This window comes from Syngnathus floridae, chromosome 1, assembly GCF_059516105.1.
Source record: "Syngnathus floridae isolate MCC-2025c chromosome 1, RoL_Sflo_1.0, whole genome shotgun sequence".
Taxonomy (NCBI): Eukaryota; Metazoa; Chordata; class Actinopteri; order Syngnathiformes; family Syngnathidae; genus Syngnathus; species Syngnathus floridae.
In genome coordinates, this window is record NC_142413.1 from 15555488 (window position 1) to 15577462 (window position 21975).

Below are 21975 nucleotides of genomic sequence, written 5' to 3' on the forward strand. Positions count from 1 at the left end.
TCAGGCACGTTCAAACGGGGCTGATTCAATGTTGTCGCTCAAATGTGTCCTCTTTCATCTGCTTTGCTCACGACTTCACTGATTCAAGTCACGCTGGTGGAAAGGAACATCACATGCGAAGGGACACCATCTTAATAATGATAAAGATGTTTTACCATTCAGTAATAACCAGTGATTGTTCAACATTGTTCCAGTGTTTTCTATTCCAAGTTAAGAATTCAATTACAACAACTGGCTTTCATTTGTTCACCAGATTGTGCTACTTTTTTGCAATTCAAAAAATGTAGCAATCCTTTTTCTTTTTTGTGTGTTTTCACTTGAAATGCTAATCTTTGTTTGAAACCCTATTATGGGCTTGAAATTCTAACCTGAATCACTTAACCTGGCTTGAAACCCTACTTTCAAACCCCAGCCCTGGCTCGAAACCTTATAGAGGAAGTCAATCCGAAATGTCCAAACTTCCTGTTTATTCTAAAATTGTCATGTTACTTTTAAACGGTGTTTTTAAACTGTGTTTTTAAAATTTAGTCCAAGTATTAATCTGGAAAAATATGTTCAAGATTACAATTACTCACCTGAGGGAGGCGCCATTTTTGCTGCAAGAATATATCTGCAGATGCAGGCATACATTTGCCTGTCTTATTCCTGATTAATATTGTGTTTGTGGAGTATGAGTTTAGCAGCAAATGCCCTAATCATTGTTTCAAATCATATCAATACCTCAAACCCTAATTTCAAAACACGTTGTGTAAAAATGACACATAAATAAATACTAATGCTCTTCAGACCCCACTGCTAGATGGCAGCAACAAACTTCACAACATCCAGCCACCATCAATTTACGTTGGCTTTCTTGGTAGCTGTAATGTGCCATTAAAATGCAAACGACGTCTTAAACTGTTTGCCAAGTGCCAATACAGCTCACAGAACAAGAACAACCAGAAAGGAAAACACATCATTTACAACTATGTTTGATAATCGCAGTTTCCGTGTTTGCAGGTTATGCAGCCAGCAAATGTTATTTCCGTATTTTCCGATTTATAAGTCACAGTTGTTTTTCATAATTTGGCCGGGGGTGCGACTTATACTCAGGAGCCACTTATGTGTGAAATTATTAACATATTGTATCATTTCACGTTATTTTCACATTAAACTGCATGAGGGCGCTCAAGGCCTGTGGAATAATTGGAACTACAAATTGACAATGAGTTTGTTGTAAGCCACGTAGAAGAGTAAGCGCTGCATCTTCTACTTTCGAAGTTAGCGGAGTTGTTTATGAAGATTTTGCTGAGTTTAATGATTTGGAGTGGCATGGATGGTTCGATAAACATGTTAACGTTATTTATGCTATAATTATTTGAATAGCTCTTAATATGTTATGTCAGGCACGTTCTCAGTTCCTTTTATGTTTGTGTTTATGTAACGTTAGCGTACTGTATCACTCAGCCTCTTGTTACCTATTCCATTTTTATTTTAAATTGCCTTTCAAGATGACATGTCTGTTCTTGGTGTTGAATTTTACCAAATAAATTTCCCCCAAAAGTGTGACTTATACTACGGTTCTTCATTATTATGCATTTGATCGCTGGTGCGATTTGTACTCCGGAGCAATTTATAGTCTGGAAAATGTGGTACTCTGTGTTTTTATACAGTGCAAATCTTTTGAGTACAATTCTTCTTATGGACAAAACTAAAAAATGTTAAATTAATTTGGGTCATTTTTGAGGGGACTGGAACAGATTAATTGTATTTGTAGTCATTTCAGTGGGTAAGGGTATTAAAGTTAAAGTTAAAGTCCCAATGATGGGATTATATAGATTATAATCACAGAGCGAATCAAACTCATATCTCAAGGTACAATGATATAGTTTATAGTATTTCAGTGAGTTGTACAACATTATACTTTTCCTAGTCTGAGGTTGGAAATGTCCCAATTTCCTGGAATCTATCTAATACAATTTTATCATGGTGTCCAGTATGTGAACTACAATTCATATTCCCTGGAGCTACATGTGCACATGCACGCTCACTCGCGCGCGCGCACGCGCACGCACACAAACATGCACGCACACACACACACACACACAGACACACACACACACAGACACACACACAAGACACACAAGGCACACACGCATGCACACACACACACACACAAAAAAAACTATATTTAATCTCAATACAGTAGCTACAAAAAGCCCCTCCAGGCTTCGACCAGAAGATGGAGCTGGACAAGTTGACCTCGCCCTGAGGTGGTCCTTAGAATGCTGCCCTCCCAACCACCCCTCAGACGCTTTCATCCATCCAGGAAATAGCTCAGAGTGCTGGGGGAATTGAAAACCTAACACAAGCGCTAATTAAAACTCATTGATTTTTCATTCAGGAGGCGTGACGACGACATGCGTTGACAAAAGCAGAGGCTCGTGTTTACTCATGATGAAGGTCAATGAGCGTTGTGGAGGATTGTAACCATGGACTATATGTAGTATCTGTAGGATTCATTAGAAGCATCATTTGAAACACAACCCCAGGCTCAAGGCCCTCATTTGGAACTTTAAAAAAATATTTAAATTGTAATCTAAAATCCTCTTGAAACATTGGCCCAAGCCTGAAAACAGAATTTAAAAATCAACCAAATCTTGGTTTGATTGAAACCCTATCCTGCGCTTGAAACCATGCTTTGACACATTAATCTTGAAAACATAAATTGGAACAAAAACCCAGGGTGTAAATCATAATTTCAAATGAATTCAAAACCCTCTTTTGAGAGCCATTCCCAAGGGCATTCTATGTAGGTCTCCAAACATAATTTGAAAGCTAAAAATGCAACATGAGGCTGAATTTTATTTTATTTTTTTAAAGAATAACTCTAGTTTGAAACCCTAATCTATGTTTGAGTTGCTACTCCCTGTGTGAAACCTGTCTTATTTTAGCAAGTACACGAAGCCACAATGAAGGTGACAGAAGTTTTGAGTGAAACAAAATCCAATGATGAGTCCATTTGTTACTTGAATGCCAAGGACAGTGCCGTGTCTTCATCAATAGTGAGTGGAGTTGGGCTCCAGTGATCACTCAGCCTCTTGATGGGGAGTCACGGAACCACGTCAATCAGATTCAAGATCAATGAATCAAGCAGCCAACAGGAACGTTCAGTAGAACACACTCACTTGTGTCCTTGTTCTCATTTTGCTCCTTGCAAAAACAAATGTCTATGAATGCGTCAGTCCTTCTATTAGGTGGACCTGCACAAGGACTGTTAGTTACCCTATTATGAAATACTAAATTGAACTTCAACCTTTAGCTATGATTGAAACAGTAATCAGTTAGGGCCTAGCCCAAACTTGAAAACCTAATTTGAAAATCCTAATTTCAAAACCTAAAAAAAGCATAATTTGAAACCTAAACCCAGGCCATTTTAACTGCCTTTTATCGAGTTTGTTCAGTATTATTTGAGTTAAGACTGCTGACTGCATGATTATTTTCATGTTTGTTTTATAGGATGTCAAAGTCACCATGGCAAATGTCTACTTTTGAACTACCAGGAGCTTGTTTTCTCCCCTCCCTGTTTAGACCTCCTTGTTTTGGGTTGTTTTCAGCAGCGGTGTCACCCCCTCGACCTCATCTAAAGCTTCTTGTTCATACTCGCACAAAGGAGACGTCTGCCAAGGCGGAGAGGCGCTCATTGCCCTCGTCGGAACCGCCAGGAAGGTCACGCTTCAACGCGACACCAGCCGCCATGCCGTTGTCTCGGAGAGCTGGCTCGGTGGCCCACGTGGCCCTTTTCACTCCTCACAGCAAATCCTCCACCCCACCCGCCTGAGAGAGCCCCTTGCAACCAGTAGCACTCAGTGCACGTCCACCGGATGCATGGTGGGCTATTCATTGACCAATAGTGGGCCCAAACGATGCAGGCCCCATTGAGTTCACTGCAGCAAAACTCAAAGAGGAAGTACAAAATGCTAATCGTAAAAACAGAACATTTGTTTAAGGTTTTATGTGACTGAAAGATGGTTCGTTTTAAAGGGCTTGCATTCAAGACTGCTGGGAAATTAGAAAGCTTTCACTTGAAGCTGAAACTCAAAACGGAAGCAAAACTATCATGGTCTACTACCTAAACTTGGATTTAATGCTACAAATACCCAATTTCAATGCATAAATAGGTATTTTTGGTCACCTGATTCGATATTACTGATGAATTTAAACAGAGTGTCAATTGACACCACCATTGTTGCTTGAGCTTCTATTGCATTTTGTTTGAAACGTCTTATTTTCATGAAGGCACCACAAGATACCTGCTAATTTGACAAAATCCAGCACACAAGCAAACACACACTGGTGTATTTCTATACCACTATTATTAATGAACGACTCATGATGAGCGAGCGGGCACGTCTCATAAACGACACATCTGCTGGAGCATATTGTGGCGGTGGTCCCACAGGGGCAGATTCGAAAGTGGTGGCACAGAGTATGATTTTTCTGCACCCGGTTCCAGCTGACCCAAAGATGCCAATTGCAATTAAACATCGCAGCCCAAATATTTTGGAACGATTGGAAGCAATGATGCTACATATGCTGAAAGCATACATACAAGACTCCTGTCTAGGTTTCAAATGATACACTATCAGTTCCAACTGTAGCCAAACGTCTTTGCCGGGAGAAAATATAACGTTGAATTTGAAACCCATTCTCTGTCTCTGTCGTCATTGATTTTTTTTCCCTCTTCCTATGTCCTTGGACGAGCTAAAAATACATTGTTGTGCTTCTGAGTGAAGGGCTTGTTTTTGACGGTGCCCTCCAAATTGAAAAGCATCAATATAACAATAGCACGTGCAAGTGATGAATAGGTGGCAAGTTAAAATTGTGTTGAACTGCAAGTATCTTTAATTCTATGCTGATGCATAGGTCTCAATACGCATTTAAGTAATGTATATTTGTGTGGCTACTCTTTTTTACAAAGAAAGTGCAGTGCAATTCGATTCCAGCTCCGGCCTTCCAGTGTGGAGTTTGCATCTTCTCCCTGTGCCTGCGTTGGTTTATTCCGCAGTCTGGCAACCAGTACACGGTGTCCCCCACCTCCTGCCTGAAGTCAGCTGGGAGATTCAGATATATATAAAAAATGCGCTACGGTCAGTTCACGTCCGTCCAAATTATGAACGAGTTCATGAACTTTCCTTCATTGAACACATTCAGGTAAAACACTGTTGGTGGCACAGTATTATTATTATTTTATTCTTTATTCTATTTTGTGTAACAAAGCAAAGTTGTTCCGATCAATGTTAGGAATCAAGACATCTTTCACTGGATAGTGGATTGAACGCATTCAGGTACAACACTGTTGGCAGCACAGATAGATTAGGATCATTATTATTATTATTTTATTTTTCATTCTATTTTTTGTAACAAAGCAAAGACGTTTCAACCAATGTTAGGAATCAAGACATCCTTTACTAAACACAGGCCAAGATCATAACTAAAACCAAACTCCCTGAATCTGAGCAGTAACATTTCACTCCACAGTACCTTGGTCTTGAAATTTCATTGTACCCTGCACAGATTTTAGACATCCCAGAGCAGACACAAATCCAGAATATAACGGAGAACAATATTTCTGACTGCAGGAAACGCATGTCACTCCAGAATACCATCCTGGTATTTTAATGGCATCGCAGATTTAAGACTACGTAGGTATGAGGGCATGTTAGCCACGCGAGTTAACCTACTTAACTGCATTGTCCGCAGGTCTAAAGTTGAAGAATTGCAGACATGCTACCTCTCACAGCTGGCTGCTAATTCTAACTTCAAAACAGTGTTATACTTACTGTATATATTAACCTTACATTGGATTAGTCGTGATGAAGAGTGATGGATGGCGCTGTTGTAAATGTGATAATGTATTAAATGTATTGCCTGCAGTAGTAGTCGTTCTTTAAAGGCACATTTTGCATTATGTTCTTCTACCAAGCCATCATACTCGAATTCCCGAAAGAGATGACTCTTACGACCAGGGGAGAAGTCATCAGGTTTGCCGACTACTTGCATCCAATAATGGGAAAGGTAAGGGTCGTGTCACTTTGCCTGCGCTGATGACGCACAAAAAAAAAGAAAAAAAAAATAGCTTGTGCTGCTGATGGAAAATTTTAGCAATTTCATTGTACCATCTCAAATTCAAAACATGAGTTGCAGTCTGTCTGACACTGGGTAGCACATCTTACTCCAGAAAGCCCTGATAATCTTGCGGTATTATGGTACTGTACGCACAAGTTCAGGACATCTTGTGCCAGATAGAGAGAAAGATCCCTCATGAGTAAAATAAATCAGTAGAATTCAAAATACGTCATGGGTTTATCCTTTTTTTTTTTTAACAGAGATCGCAATACTGCAAAACATTATAGGGACTGATTACGAGAGGACCGTTTTTAATCACACACACCGCTTGGGGTGCCCCACAATTTGGGACTCCCCTGGAGTAAGTAAGTGTTCCTGAGGGACACCTTCCTCCACCTTTTAACAGGAAGCAGCACTTCCAGATTAACACTAGTAAACCACAAAATTAATCTGGACGTTTCCAATGCATGAAATGCAGTCGTCAACAGAGATGAATGACGCCCTTCGTACAATTGCACATCCAGTGAGTCAGTGGCCGCATAATCTCACCCTACAGAAAAATCACACAAAAAAAACAGCTGTTTGATATGGTTAAAAAAATAAAAATAAAAAAAATGAATACACCCCCCTTTCGGCAGAGATAGGGTAGGATTACACATATCTTGGGAACACAGATATACAAACTACAAAACCATATATAATGGTTGTTCTTGTTTTTTTTAATTGCATCATAGCACTATATAAAACATTAAAGACAGTGGGAAGCGCGACAAGCTTGTGTCACCCACTCAGACACCAGTCACACCTAACTCACCATCCACTCGAATATAGCCTGCTTGAAATGTGGACTAAGCGAATAGAACAGTTGAGTGCATCCATGCAGTCGGACTGGTTTGCAGTGGTCACTTGAGCCACCTATCGGCTTACTTCTTAAATACCCTTTTTTCTATACCTACTCACACTAAAGGGTACATTTAATTGTCAGCAGGTAGGTTCTAGTATTCAGTCATTTGAAATATTTCAATATAGTGCACCCACCACGCCATGATGCACATGAATATTTTAGAAGCTTTTTTTCCCTGCCTGGTGGTGTTGCAAACAGACATGAAGCGTTTAACTTTTTCAGCGGCGATACCCCCCCCCCCCCCCCCCCCCCCCCCCAAAAAAAAAAAAAAAAAGGGGTAGCAACAGCAGATTGCTGAAACTGGAGACAGGCAAGCAAGTCACAATATAATATGGGGCTTCAACAATGCTTTGTGCATATTGAAGCATCTCGTTGGATGGCAATTCCACGCGCTCAGGTGCAAACTGGCGCACAGTTATGCGTGCACAAGTATGCACAGTGGGAGCGCGCATTGCATCCCCCCTCACACAACACTCCCCTTTCCCCAAAATGAAGTGGGGAGCTAAGCAGACATTCGAACGTCAGCGTATTGCAACTTTGCGCAAGTGATGCGTTCAACGCTTACCTCACAGCAGCAGAAAAAAAAAAAAATCCTCCGTCAAGTCTCTCTCACCCCGACTCAATCCGAATCCGATTCGAATTTACTTGGCGCTACAAACGCATAATCCGTGTGAAAGGAAAGACAGGATTGTGAGGAATTCGTCCGTCTATTATTCCTCCACCTCGATGGTGAACTTGAAGATCTCCACAAGCGCTTCTCGTCGCCTTCTTAGCAGCTCCGGCCGGGCGGTGCACCCCTCTGAAAGGGAAAAAATAAAGAAAAAGAAAAAAAAACTGCACAGGGAGGTGGTGCGTAGGAGTGGAAAGTTTGAAGCAGATCAAGCCCAGACAAGAGGAAGTGATGGCAGACTATTCCTCTCGGTCGTCCTCCTATTGATTTTGGCCGCTTGCGGGTGTCCTCCGGTCGGCGCCACCTGCTCTCCGGAACATCGTCTCATGCAGGATGGATGCTGAGACAGCAGCGGAATTGGGAGTCTCTCTCTCTCTCTCTCTCTCTACCGCTCTCTCTTTCCGTCTCCGTCCTCCCACACGCCTTCTCCTCCTCCTCCCTGCACCTTCCCTTCCCTCGCTCCTCCCCATCATAGTTCCCTCTCACTCCAGCCCTTTCTCACGCATCCCAACTCAACCACGAGTCGTGTTAAAGCCTATTAGCGTCAAATGGTGCCATAGAAACGAGGAATTAACCAAACAATAAACTAAAAAACTTCGTCCATATTATATAATATATAGTTTTCATATATCCATCCATCCATTTTCTGTAGCACTTGTCCCCACGGGGGTCGCGGGTGTGCTGGAGCCTATCCCAGCCGTCATCGGGCAGTAGGCGGGGGACACCTTGAACCGGTTGCCAGCCAATCGCAGGGCAAACAGAGACGAACAACCATCTGCGCTCGCACTCACACCTAGGGGCGTTTTGGAGTGCTCAATCAGCCCACCATGCATGTTTTGGGGATGTGGGAGGAAATCGGAGTGCCCGGAGAAAACCCACGCAGGCACGGGGAGAACATGCAAACTCCATACAGGGAGGGTTGGAGGTGGAATCAAACCCGCACCCGCTGAACTGTGAGGCGGACGTGCTAACCAGTGTTCCACCGAGCTGCCAGTTATCATATATGATATCATATATATCTTTTAAAAAGTAAAATGTTTGTAGAAAAATGAGACCAAATAAGCGCTAGAATTTATTTGGGTTTTTTGCATTTTCTACGTAATAAATAGTTCAAATATTTTTTTTTATGTGGGGTAGCCTACGATTGGAAGAGCAATTTACTTGCATTAAATCTTTTTAGTATACTCTCTTTGTATTCAATCATTATGGCTTCTTTTTTACGTTTTATTTAGGTACAATGAAAATGTTAAAATGTACTAGTTATTTTCCCCTACGGACCCCTTTTGAGTTTGTAAACAATATGACGTCATTATGAGGGTGTGGATTAGCTGGAGGTAAAATCCAGCACGCATGCTCATATTTCAACAGTGTGTCGGAAAAGACGCAAAAAAAATCAGTTATTTGAGTTAATATGTGAGGTAAAATCCAGCACGCTCGCTTGTCAAGCAGGTTATCATATTCCAACAGTGTTTATGTGAGGAAAGAGCCGAAAAATTTGAGGAAATCTGTGAATGTAAGTAAACACACATTCCACGATCATAAATGATAAAACTTGAGTGACAACTATTTTGTTGTGGGTCACAAGTGCCGCTAAGTCAACGACGGGAATCAGAAGATGAGGACGTACCATGGACCTCACAAACTCAAAACTATTGCGCTGATCATTCTTTAAATTATTTGTACAGATTGAAGGAGACAAGAGGAGGAATGTGCTTGTGAATTATGGTGGCGATTGGTCTTGGCGATTAGTTTTCGGACGTTTAGCAACACTCAAGTTGTTACAGCTCATAGAAAGGCAAACAAACACTACTCCCGCTCGCTCCTGGGTCTTGTCAAGGCAGAATAAGCGTCCGACGGATAAAAAGACAAAATTAGCAGAACAAATTCAGCTTCTTATCAGCCAGACATGGGCCTCTGTGTCACAGCCAAAAGGTTAAGTCAGTCGCCAACCGCATTATCCAGCCACTCCCTGTGAGGCAGCCAGGAGGACCTCCCGGCCGCGTCGCCCAGCTGCAATGAAGCTCCCTGCCTGGCGCCGACTTTGTCCACCGCCGGACTTCTTTACTTCAGGGGTATGTATGAAAAGTTGGAGAAACCACCTCTTCAAAATCATTGCATTAGTAATTTGGGATTTTTGTTGTCATTATAGACTATGTGCGTGTATGTGCGCACTGATTGTATCTCATAGGAACATAGCATTTCCAGTGTCGTCTAAATCCCCACTGTTACGCAAATAACTTGCCCAGAAGTGTGACTCAATAACAATGTAAACCACAATTAAATGTGATGTCTCGAGGAAAGACTTTCCCTCTCCTTTGCCTCCCACCCACCACGCAGACTCCAATCCAAGCTACATTCATTTATTTATACCGGGGCCATTAACGCTGCACACTATTTATCATGCATGGAAGCCAAGTGACAACAAGGCACACTATTTTCACACACCTGCTGTGAATAAATGACATAGCTAAAGCACCACAATTACTGTATGTTACCAAACCCGGACCACACTCGACCAATCACGGACATAAGCAGTACTAAAACATCATAATATCATCATAATCATAAGAAATGCACAACAACACACGGACTAAAAAAAACACCATAAATACACATACTATGGCGGGAAAACTGCTCAACTATACATATACGCACGTGTACGCACACACACACACGCACACACATCATTTCAATCACAATTTGAAATCCAGTGGTCCAACCTGAAAAATAAGCTCTTTATGTTTGTGAATGTATGCACAGTAGGCCTAAAGATTCCAACTAGTGCATCTTGTGCACAAGGCTGGCTCAAGCTTGACTGTTGAGGCGCCAGCACACTACTGCCTGCATCTCATTGTCGAGCGAGCACCGCTTCCTACCAACTGGTCGGGTTGGCACTTCCCAGCGAAGCCAAGCGGCTTGTCATGTTGCTATGTCACGCCAACTCTTCTGAAAATTCAAAAAGCTTCCTGTCTGAGATTCCTATAATTGGCTCAAATGTACAACACATGATGCATGGTTTGACTCTAAGGTTGGGTAACATGTAACATTTTTTTTTTTTAAGTGCTTTGATGTCAACCCCTATTCCAATGAAGTTAGGACATTGTGAAACAGAGAACAAATCCAAATTAAATGTTTCCTTTTTAATCGAATACACGACAAGTCACCCAAATGAGCATCATTGAGTTTTATTAGAATTATTATACTTTTTTTTGATAATTTTGTTTCATTAAATATTTTTTTTCCTTCCTAATATATAGTCAATCGAATACACTACATAAACAAGTCACCCAAATGAGCGTCATTGGGTTTTCTGTGCATATATGTATTTACGGAATATTTAAGGAATTCAAGCAAAAAAGAGAGGCAAAAACCAGTTTTTTTTTCGCTGTAATTATTAGGACCTTGTTACTCTTTCTAGGATCAGAAGATGCACAGTTATGCTCCCAAGTAGTAAACGGATTCCAAAGAGGGGTCCAATCCTCTTGACGAGTCCTAAAACAATTACAACTGCACTTTTGACGAATATATTGTCAGCTACTGCTACCTAAAACAAGCTAAATGACAAAAATTACACTTGCAACCAAGTCCCTCCTCTGCTCCAAAATGAGGCATTTGCACATTTGAGCTGGTTCTGCAAAGACGGTAAGTGTACAGCATTTTCCGACCCAAAACACAGACAACAAAAACAGTGGCGATTTCCTCTGCCAGTGTCGCCTGCATCCAAGCATTCAAGCGCAGAGGCTAATCACACAGTGGCATTCGGCTGCCAGTCATCAAGTCATCGGGCCAGGCTGCCCCTGTGTCATCGGCAGTGCAGTGCCACCGCGCACAACGGCTTGTTGTACTTTAATGGAGGTTTCATGAATATGAATGCCGAACTCGCATGGAAACGCTGTATTTTTTTTCCGTTAGGGGTTTGTTTATTTGCCTCTCATTTATTGGACATCTGAGGCAAGATCAGCAATAAAGGCTGAACAACACAGTCATAAACATCACACAATGTCACAGAAATCTTTCTGCTTCCTAAATTTGCTGTTGTTGTAATTGTACAGGAACAAGACAAAGCCAACGGGACAAAGGATTAACAAAACTGTCTTGCAGCTATAAAAGCAACAACACATATAGAGTAATTGAAAATCTTACAGTTAAAGCTTTTAGCTATCAAAATAGGCTACTATTGAAAGTGAAAGTAAACAAAGAGAAAACAAGTAGACTGAATGGCAGCACGAGTGTTGCAGAAAACGGTCATGCTTTTAGCTGCTTAAATGGGCAGCTGTAGAAGTCGAGATTGAACGAGACAAAGCTAAACGCGATGGGTAACAAATAAGGACGCATTTCCGCTTGTTACTTTCTACCAACAACAAAACACATTATATTCATGTCACTCACCACAGGAATAAAGCTGTCAGGTTTGTGGCAGGATTGCGGATCCAAATGCAGGGAAGTGAGACAAGAGTACAAGTAAGAGGTAATTTATTATAAAGGAAAGAGAATAGCAAAACAAGGTACTGGGATAATAAAAAAAAAAAAATCAACATGGAAAAAATCTGAACTCAAAGTAACAACAAAACACTACGTAACAAAACCTCGAGACAATTAACAATGACTGGACATAGTGACAGCAACACAATAGCCCAACAAAGACTGAACATAAAGCAGGGTACTAAATATAGACAAACTTAGGAGACGTTCACAAACTGGACAAGGCACAAGTGGCTGAGGGAGCTGATAGAAAGACGCGAGGATCAGGGCTGATGAGACAACAACCCAACGAGACAGTGATTGAAGAAAAGGAACACGAGGAAAACATGACTTCGACCAAAAGAGACACAAGGAAAACAAAGCAAAGTCCAAATGAAAACCAAATCAACCAAGACCATGTCAAAAGCATTCTCTTTTCGGTTCGCTCCAATATTGTGATTTTCTGCTGCGTCTCTGAGCTCTTTTAAGTGAAAGCATGCATCTCTATAAGCTCTCAATAAGAATGTAAATGAGGAAATGATTCACAAATTCAATATCATACATTGAATGCTTGAGGGACTCCAGGCCTCATCTTGTTATTAACATTACACTGGGGCTGGAATATGCTGCTGACCCACAGCCTGATGTAAACAGAGCCCATCGTCACAGCTCATCAGCCGCGAGAAAGTCTTGCTACAATGTCCTTGTTTGTACTGGAAAGTGTCCAATGAAGCTTGGCGCTCGTTTATGTATTTATTTATTTATTTTATTTCAGTAGCTTTATGACTCTGCTGTTCATCAAATTGACTGAAAATTTGATGATTTGACCTCAGATTGAAATTAGACCTCTGGCTCATCAACTAGGACCTTTGCACAAAAACCTTCTTTTTATTGTTTGCCATTACATTGTGCTGTTTCCTATCAATTTCCACAGCAGCCCATTTAAGCAGCCATAAGTACAAAGGTCCCTGTGACACAGAACGTCTAATCACTTGTCGTTATCTTGTTGTCAAGAAAAGTCAAGTTCATCCTCCGTTTAATTTTGTCGTGTTTACTATCGATTTCTACAGGAGATCGTTTAGGCAGCTAAAAGCAGCAAGATTCCTGTGGCCCAATACGTATTGTCACTTATCTTGTTATTAAATACCGTTTGGTTTAGCTCTTCCTCTTAGCTTTATTGCATTCGTTATACAGTTGAGCACCCCTTTTAGGCAGCTAAAAGCAGCAATATTCTTGTGATACAATACGTGTCGTCACTTATCTGCTTGTCATCGAAAACTGCTTTGTTCATACTGTTAGCTTTGTCCCGTTTACATTTCACTGTTATACATCTGATACACTCAGCAGCCCGTTTAAGCAGCTAAAAGTAGCAAGATTCCTCTGACACTATTTGTCACTTTTTTTTTTGTATTAAATTGTTTTGCTCCCCTCCGTGAGTCGTCACCTTATCGTGGTGGAGGGGTTTGCGTGCCCTTATGATCCTAGGAGCCATGTTGTCGGGGGCTTCATGCCCCTGGTAGGGTCACCCATGGCAAACGGGTTCTAGGTGAGGGGCCAGACAAAGCACCGCTCACAGAAGCCCCTTATGACGATTGAAATGAATGGACTTCGTTTTCCCTCGCCCGGACGCGGGTCACCGGGGCCTCCCTCTGGAGCCAGGCCTGGAGGCAGGGCTCGAAGGCGAGCGTCTGGTGGCCGGGCCTTCGCCCATGGGGCCCGGCCGGGCATAGCCCGAAAAGGAAACGTGGGTCCCCCTTCCCATGGGCTCACCACCTGTGGGAGGGCCCGAAGGGGTCGGGTGCAATGTGAGCTAGGCGGCAGCCAAAGGCAGGGACCTTGGCGGTCTGATCCCCGGCTGCAGAAGCTGGCTCTTGGGACATGGAATGTCACCTCTCTGGCTGGAAAGGAGCCCGAGCTGGTGTGCGAGGCAGAAAAATTCCGACTAGATATAGTCGGACTAGCCTCCACGCACAGTTTGGGTTCCGGTACAAGCCCTCTCGAGAGGGGCTGGACTCTCTTCCACTCTAGAGTTGCCCACGGTGAGAGGCGTCGAGCAGGTGTGGGTATACTTATTGCCTTCCGGCTGGGCGCCTGCACATTGGGGTTCACCCCGGTGAACGAGAGGGTAGCCTCCCTCCGCCTTCGGGTGGGGGGACGGGTCCTGACTGTTGTTTGTGTCTATGCACCAAACGGCAGCTCAGAGTACCCACCCTTCTTGGGGTTCCTGGAGGAAGTGCTGGAGAGCGCTCCTTCTGGGGACTCCATCGTTCTACTGGGTGACTTCAATGCTCACGTGAGCAATGACTGGGAGGAACGGCCCCCCCGATCTGAACCCGAGCGGTGTTCTATTGTTGGACTTCTGTGCTCGACATGGATTTTCAATAATGAACACCATGTTCAAGCATATGGGTGTCCATGTGTGCACTTGGCACCAGGACACCCTAGGCCGCAGTTCGATGATCGACTTTGTAGTCGTGTCATCGGATTTGCGGCCGCATGTTTTGGACACTCGGGTGAAGAGAGGGGCGGAGCTGTCAACTGATCACCACCTGGTGGTGGGTTGGCTCCGATGGTGGGGGAAGATGCCGGTCCGACCTGGCAGACCCAAACACTCTGTGAGGGTCTGCTGGGAACGTCTGGCAGAATCTCCTGTCAGGAAGAGCTTCAACTCCCACCTCCGGCAGAGCTTTTCCCACGGGGGAGGCGGGGGACATTGAGTCTGAGTGGACCATGTTCCGCGCCTCCATTGTTGAGGCGGCCGACCGGAGCTGTGGCCGTAAGGTCGTTGGTGCCTGTCGCGGCGGCAATCCCCGAACCCGCTGGTGGACACCGGCGGTAAGGGATGCTGTCAAGCTGAAGAAGGAGTCCTATCGGGCCGTTTTGGCCTGCGGGACTCCGGAGGCAGCTGACAGGTACCGGATGGCCAAGCGGAACGCGGCTTTGGCGGTTGCTGAGGCAAAAACCCAGGCGTGGGAGGAGTTTGGTGAGGTCATGGAGAATGACTTTCGGACGGCTTCGAGGAAATTCTGGTCCACCATCCGGCGTCTCAGGAGGGGGAAGCAGTGCAACGTCAACACTGTTTACAGTGGGGATGGCGTGCTGCTGACCTCGACTCGGGACGTCGTGAGTCGGTGGGGAGAGTACTTCGAAGACCTCCTCAATTCCACCTACACGCCTTCCATTGAGGAAGCAGGGCCTGGAGACTCTGAGGCGGATTCTCCAATCCCTGGGGTCGAAGTCACTGAGGTAGTTAAAAAACTCCTCGGTGGCAAGTCCCCAGGGGTGGATGAGATCCGCCCGGAGTTCTTAAAGGCTCTGGATGTTGTGGGGCTGTCGTGGCTGACACGCCTCTACAACGTTGCGTGGACATCGGGGACAGTGCCTCTGGATTGGCAGACTGGGGTGGTGGTTCCCCTCCTTAAGAAGGGGGACCGGAGGGTGTGTTCCAATTACAGGGGAATCACACTCCTCAGCCTCCCTGGTAAGGTCTATTCAGGGGTGCTGGAGAGGAGGGTCCGTCGAGAGGTCGAACCTCGGAATCAGGAGGAGCAGTGTGGCTTTCGTCCTGGCCGTGGAACAGTGGACCAGCTCTACACCCTTGGCAGGATCCTTGAGGGTGCATGGGAGTTCGCCCAACCAGTCCACATGTGTTTTGTGGACTTGGAGAAGGCGTTCGACCGTGTCCCTCGGGAGGTTCTGTGGAGGGTGCTTCGGGAGTACGGGGTGCCGAGCCAACTGATAAGGGCGGTTTGGTCCCTGTATCACCGATGCCAGAGTCTGGTCCGCATTTCCGGCAGTAAGTCGGATTCGTTCCCAGTGAGAGTTGGACTCCGTCAAGGCTGCCCTTTGTCACTGATTCTGTTCATAATTTTTATGGACAGAATTTCTAGGCGCAGCCGATGCGTTGAGGGGGTCCGGTTTGGGGACCTCAGCATCGCGTCTCTGCTTTTTGCAGATGACGTGGTGCTGTTGGCTTCTTCAGGCCGTGATCTCCGGCTCTCGCTGGAACGGTTCGCAGCCGAGTGTGAAGCGGTCGGGATGAGGGTCAGCACCTCCAAACCCGAGTCCATGGTCCTCGATCGGAAAAGGGTGGAATGCCCTCTCCGGATCGGGGATGAGATCCTGCCCCAAGTGGAGGAGTTCAAGTATCTTGGAGTCTTGTTCACGAGTGAGGGGAGGATGGAGCGCGAGATCGACAGGCGGATCGGTGCAGCGTCGGCAGTAATGCGGACCCTGTACCGGTCCGTTGTGGTGAAGAGAGAGCTGAGCCAAAAGGCAAAGCTCCCAATTTACCGGTCGATTTACGCTCCTACCCTCACCTATGGTCACGAGCTATGGGTCGTGACCGAAAGAACGAGATCCCGGATACAAGAGGCCGAAATGAGTTTTCCCCGCAGGATGTCCGGGCTCTCCCTTAGAGATAGGGTGAGAAGCTCGGTCATCCGGGAAAGACTCGGAGTAGAGTCGCTACTCCTCCACGTTGAGAGGAGCCAGATGAGGTGGCTTGGGCATCTTATCAGGATGCCTCCTGGACGCCTCCCTGGGGAGGTGTTCCGGGCATCTCCCACCGATAGGACACCCCGGGAACGACCCAGGACGCGCTGGAGAGACTATGTCTCTCAGCTGGCCTGGGAACGCCTTGGGATCCCCCGGGATGAGCTGGATGAAGTGGCTGGGGAGAGGGAAGTCTGGGAGTCCCTCCTAAAGCTGCTGCCCCCGCGACCCAACCCCGGATAAGCGGAAGAAGATGGATGGATGGATGGATTGTTTTGCTTACGCATTGCTGTTAGCTTTGTCCAGTTTGATTTCAGTTTGCAATATACACCTGACAACAAGCCTGAATACTTGCTATCAAAGACATTTTTATTTACCCTGTGTTAGATTTCCTGTTTATTTTCAATTTCAGCAGAAGCCCATTTAAGCAGTAAAAACATATTGACGTTATCATTTGTTACCTTGTAGATTATCTAATCTTACCTCAAAGACAGTTTTGTTTGCCAATTCCAGCTACCTTTGCCTTGTTCCTTTGTTTTTGTCCCGTTCACTTTCAGTTCTAACACCCGTTAAGGCAGCTAACTTTCAAGTGACACAAGAGCCAGTGCATCAAATTGGACGAAGCCAATCATCAATCATAAAATTATGCAATTTCCTCTTGCCAATAACAGCGACGTATGTCTCCTTGGCATTCTCCTCAGCATAAACTCACACAAACCCACATAAGTGAATTGTTTACTCCAAAAGGTCGTGGCACTGTTGTGTGAGTCAAACACAAAGATACTTCCAGCCCCCTGGAGGTAAGTGAGAGGACGCATCGCCGCCCCATCGATCAACAGCTCAATTGACATCCTTTCACGTTAAGGGAGAACTAATTAAAAGGACGCAGCTCATTACGCCTCATTAAAATAAAGATCAGGATGACACCCAGCACATTCTCAATGTTAACCCAGAGGCAGGGAGGACAGATTTAGCCTTGAGGAGGAAATTGGGTTTCTTTAACAAATTTCAATGGCAGTTTAAAAGCAAATAGGTTCTCTTTAAGATAAGCCCAAGCTCCAGAGTGGTACTGCCTGTGCTTTCTAAACAAAATGTGGAGGATTACTGTTTGTAACTTAAGAAAAGTTATGCAAATATTCTAAATCTACAGTCAGAGTGTGGCAATCATGTTTGGCAGCATAAGCGAATAAATCTGAGCTTCAGGCAGAATTTCTAGCTTTCCCTTTCTGGGTTTGATTAGCTCATGGCGTTTAATTAGCTACAAATTAGCTGTGTTGATATGGTCACTTGCAAACAGTTACTGCAAAGTAAGCGTTCTTGGCATCAGTACAATTGGACACCATTTGATATCCAGTTCTAACAACATACTCGTATGCTTATGGTTTTAATTTCCACAGCAGCCTATTTAGTCAGCTAAAGCCACTAGGATCACTGACACTCAACACATTGTCACTTTAAGGAACCTTGTAACAAAAGATTTTGTCTTTAGCTTTGTCCTGTTTACTTTCTAGCAGCTCCTTCAGGCAGATAAAAGTAGAATCATTACTGTCACTAAAATCTAGTGATCAGCGACTAGCTTGTTGTCATCGGATAAAAGCTCATATAAAAGTTTTGTCTACTTCATCGTTGTTAATTTTCTGTACAATTGCAGTTTCTACAGCAGTCTAATTCACCTGGATTGACTGTACAGGAAATTAAAGTTGTTTTTTTGACATTCCTAACAATCACTTATTTGTTGAACAAACATAAGATCTTTCAAGAAAAATAATTTACTGGCAATAATCACCTACGAGGGGTCGTCAAAACTCAATTTGAAAAGCTACAAAGAAGGGACATTACCGTGAGGATGCCACACAGATAAAACATGTAGATTATTCAAACTCTGACCCAGAGGAGCATTTGCGTCCACGGGACCTCCTGGCAAGAGCAAAATGCCACATATCTTTTCCGTCTCCCTAATACGAGTCCCCATACACTCATTAGGATGATCCCGCGTAAGGGCCTTCCAAAAACATTAGGAAAAAAAGAGCTTTTAGGATGCGTCTAACAAAGACCACCCCCATGGCAAGGTCCCACGTTCTTACCGAGCCATCCGTCCGGCGTTCCTGTGTGGACATTGTCACTACACATGGACATCATCTGTTCCCCCCTCCTTGGCTTCCGGCAGAGGACGTCTCTTATTTGCAAAGTAAATACAAGTCCTTTTGGGGGCACTTGCATTCATACCCAATCCCATCATTCTTCTCTGTCTCAACACACCATTTGTTGTGCCACTTATTGGATGCAAAAGGCAAAAACTGAAGAGATCAACATTTATTGTAAACACTGAAAAAAGATACACCATACAAGTTTCAACGTTGAAACAAGGAGAGGAGCTCAAATAATGAGCAGAAGACTAGAAACCAACAAGGAAAAACAAAGTCTGGACATCTGATTGAGAGTTTTGTGTTTCAGGGCAAATCAAGTTTCACGCAAATGCCTTGCACACACACAGTGATGACACCTTGTTTCAATTTGGTACAAATTGGACCAGATCTCAAGGTCAATTTGATCATTGAAGGACACTTAAAATCCACAATATTCCTTAAATGACCTCTTCAACCCTAAAAGTGGAATTTAAAACTAAAATTAATGTATAAAGCAAGCCATAACTTACTGCTGGGTGATATCCAAAATATCTTTTCTGAGAGAGAGGGTGGTTAAAGATTAAGCACTCAAGGACAACAAAAAGCCTTAATACATCTGTATGAAGATGTATGTATTTTTCACTTCCAATATGATACCGATATTGCAGCCTTGAGTACTGTCAGATACCAATATTGATCTGGTTTCATTTCAACAGGAATGATATATGCTATTATTTACTTTTCCGTATGAAATGTTAGAAGAGACTTGATCAAGTGATAAAATTAAAACAAACACTAGTCAGCAACAGTAGATATAAGAAAATATTCCAAACATTTGTGTTCCATACAATTTGAGAATATACTGCATTTGAATACAAAATATACAAAATGAAATGACCCTGAGGAATAACCCTAATAAAGTCAGTAAAAACAAATTTCACCCTGCAAAATGCCAGTTCAAATTCACTTGGGTACATTCAGAATAAATTGTTTACATCCAGCATGTGAAAGCGACAAGAGAGGGCAGGACAAATAAAACATCAAGAGTAGAGTCTGGAATGGACTGGAATGGAAATTGGAGATTTAGGATGTAGACCAATGTAATCTGATATTGTTTTTGGGCTGGGGTGGGGGTGAGGGGTGGGGGGTTATATAATCGATATCCAATATCACTACCGGATTGGTCCAACCCCAATGAGGACGCAAAGTTTGGAACAGACTGAATACTGAACCAAAAGAGTGCCCAAACTACCGTTTTACACTGCACTGGCTCAGTGTGAAGGAGTCACGTGCAACACAATGACTGGTTTCCAACGTGCCCATATTTGGAAGCGCTAACAGCAGCCTAACAGGAAGTAAAAACTGAGATTTTGCCCCTGGTTATATCCACAAATTTATATAATCATATATAAGTCAGCAGTTAGACCACACCTCAACAAGATGTATCCGTCGTCACTGTTGGAGGAAAAAAAGCCTTAAGAATAAGCAGGAAGATGCGAGGAACAGAAAAAACGTAATGGTTGCCACATTGTCCTAAAAAAAGAAAACTACTGTTACATACACGAAAAGACAAGATGAACCTCATTAACCAAGTAACTTGGATAGTTTAATCAAGCCATTACTTGTCAATGAGTCCTCCAAAATGACACTCAATCGCTCCGCCATCACCTCTCCAATTGTCTGACATCACGGCACCGCCGCTCTCGAATGGAACATTTTCCTATTCAGGGCACCTTCTGCCACACCGCCCATCCATTCCATGTTCTCCACTCCTTACCACACACACAATGTATGGGTTTGACGCCAACGCGCTGCGCTCTGCTCAATGCGATGTGAAAAGGCCTATACATCAATTCAAAAGCCAACATTTTGGAGAAGTATTAAGAAGAGGAAGGTCTTGATGATGAGATGTAACATTTTCTAGGGTCAAATATTGTCATTAATAATGTATTATTACTGTTATTGTTAATATTGTCATGAAAAAGTACATATGTAAAAGTACTGTATAGAGTTTATGTATAAAGTACATTGGTTACCAATAACTAATATCCATCCATTTGCTGAACGTGTAGCCTTATCTGAAGAGCACTTTAAAACAATCATTGCTGCATGCAAAGTGCTGTACAGTAATTGTACATTATTAACACAAATTAATAATAAAAAAATTCAATTAATAATTATGAACTAATTCATCAATTCATGAATTAAGAATAAATTCACACTGACACAAATAGAGCAGACAATAAACTGGTCAACACAACCTTCTCATTGACCCCCCGAATTAACCACCAAGTAGCACTTGGATGCGACCCTGCCCCATCCTGGCGTTTTCTTATAATAATCTATAATTATCTCTCAAACCTTGAAAGCGCTTCTCTTGCTCACTCCTGTGCAAAGAAGATGCCTGAAGAGCCCTGCTGGACTGTCAGTAATTGCTGAGTAAGTGCTCCATGTTGACTGAGCGGGTGTTTTGGTGCCCAGAGTACATTTCCTCGATTACAGTCAATCTTCAGCCATAATAAAAAGAGCATAACGCAGCAGCCATTAACAATTTTGCATAGAAAAATACTGTGAACAGAGAACTTGGCTCGCTTTTCATACCGTTCTGCGGTCATGTTGTGTGTCAGTACTGCCAACCAGGGGTGTTAACCGTATATACCCAAAATCACAATCTTGAGCAAGCCGAAGAAGTTTTAAGAGGACACAATGGAAAAAATGATTTTCCTTTGCTTAAACAACAAAGGCAGCAAGAACTGCAAATTGCTAGAATTTTAAAACAGCTAAAATATTTTAGCAAAGGGCACCGATGTTTGTCCTTCTTTTACTTAGGAAAATGATCAATGTCTCTGATCTCTGACCACAATGCAGGCACATGCAAACATGCAACAAAGTGTTGGAACAGTCTGAACAAAATATTGACTGTAAAATATTATTTTGTGAATAGTTCATCTGTTTCAGAATATTCCTGACTTCACTGATCCCAGAGGAAATTGAGTTTAGTATGAGATAATATACTAAAAAACACAAAAATTACAATTACCATTATGTCTACACAGTCACACTTCATTTAAGGTTACAGTCTCAAAAAAGGCAGGCTATTGCAATGACTTAAAGCTGCTGGAGATGAAAGTCATGATAGGAAGGAAAATACTGCATAAATTGATGCTGGGGGGACTAATGGATAAAAAAAACAGACTGACTCCTGTGTGTTT

At 43.3% G+C, this 21975-nt stretch overlaps 1 protein-coding gene and 1 long non-coding RNA gene across 10 annotated transcripts in view; both read right to left on the bottom strand.

The window, feature by feature from the left end:
- The window catches only part of LOC148404287 (leucine-rich repeat and immunoglobulin-like domain-containing nogo receptor-interacting protein 2), a 300384-nt gene that overhangs the window by 157926 nt on the left and 120483 nt on the right, over nt 1–21975 (bottom strand). For 2 of the 9 annotated variants that reach the window (XM_088384326.1, XM_088384336.1), the window contains exon 2: nt 7578–7811. The exons of 4 other annotated variants lie outside the window; for them this stretch is intronic. The gene's annotated coding sequence lies outside the window, so the exon portion shown is untranslated. Of the gene's footprint in view, nt 1–7577; nt 8081–21975 lie in introns of those variants that run through there. 3 more of the 9 variants (XM_088384354.1, XR_015860213.1, XM_088384317.1) reach the window with 3 other exon arrangements.
- Nucleotides 19875–21576, bottom strand: LOC148404288 (uncharacterized). The gene is made up of 2 exons (XR_015860903.1): nt 21365–21576; nt 19875–21270 (listed from the first exon to the last, which is right to left on the bottom strand). It is a non-coding gene; the product is annotated as an uncharacterized LOC148404288 (long non-coding RNA).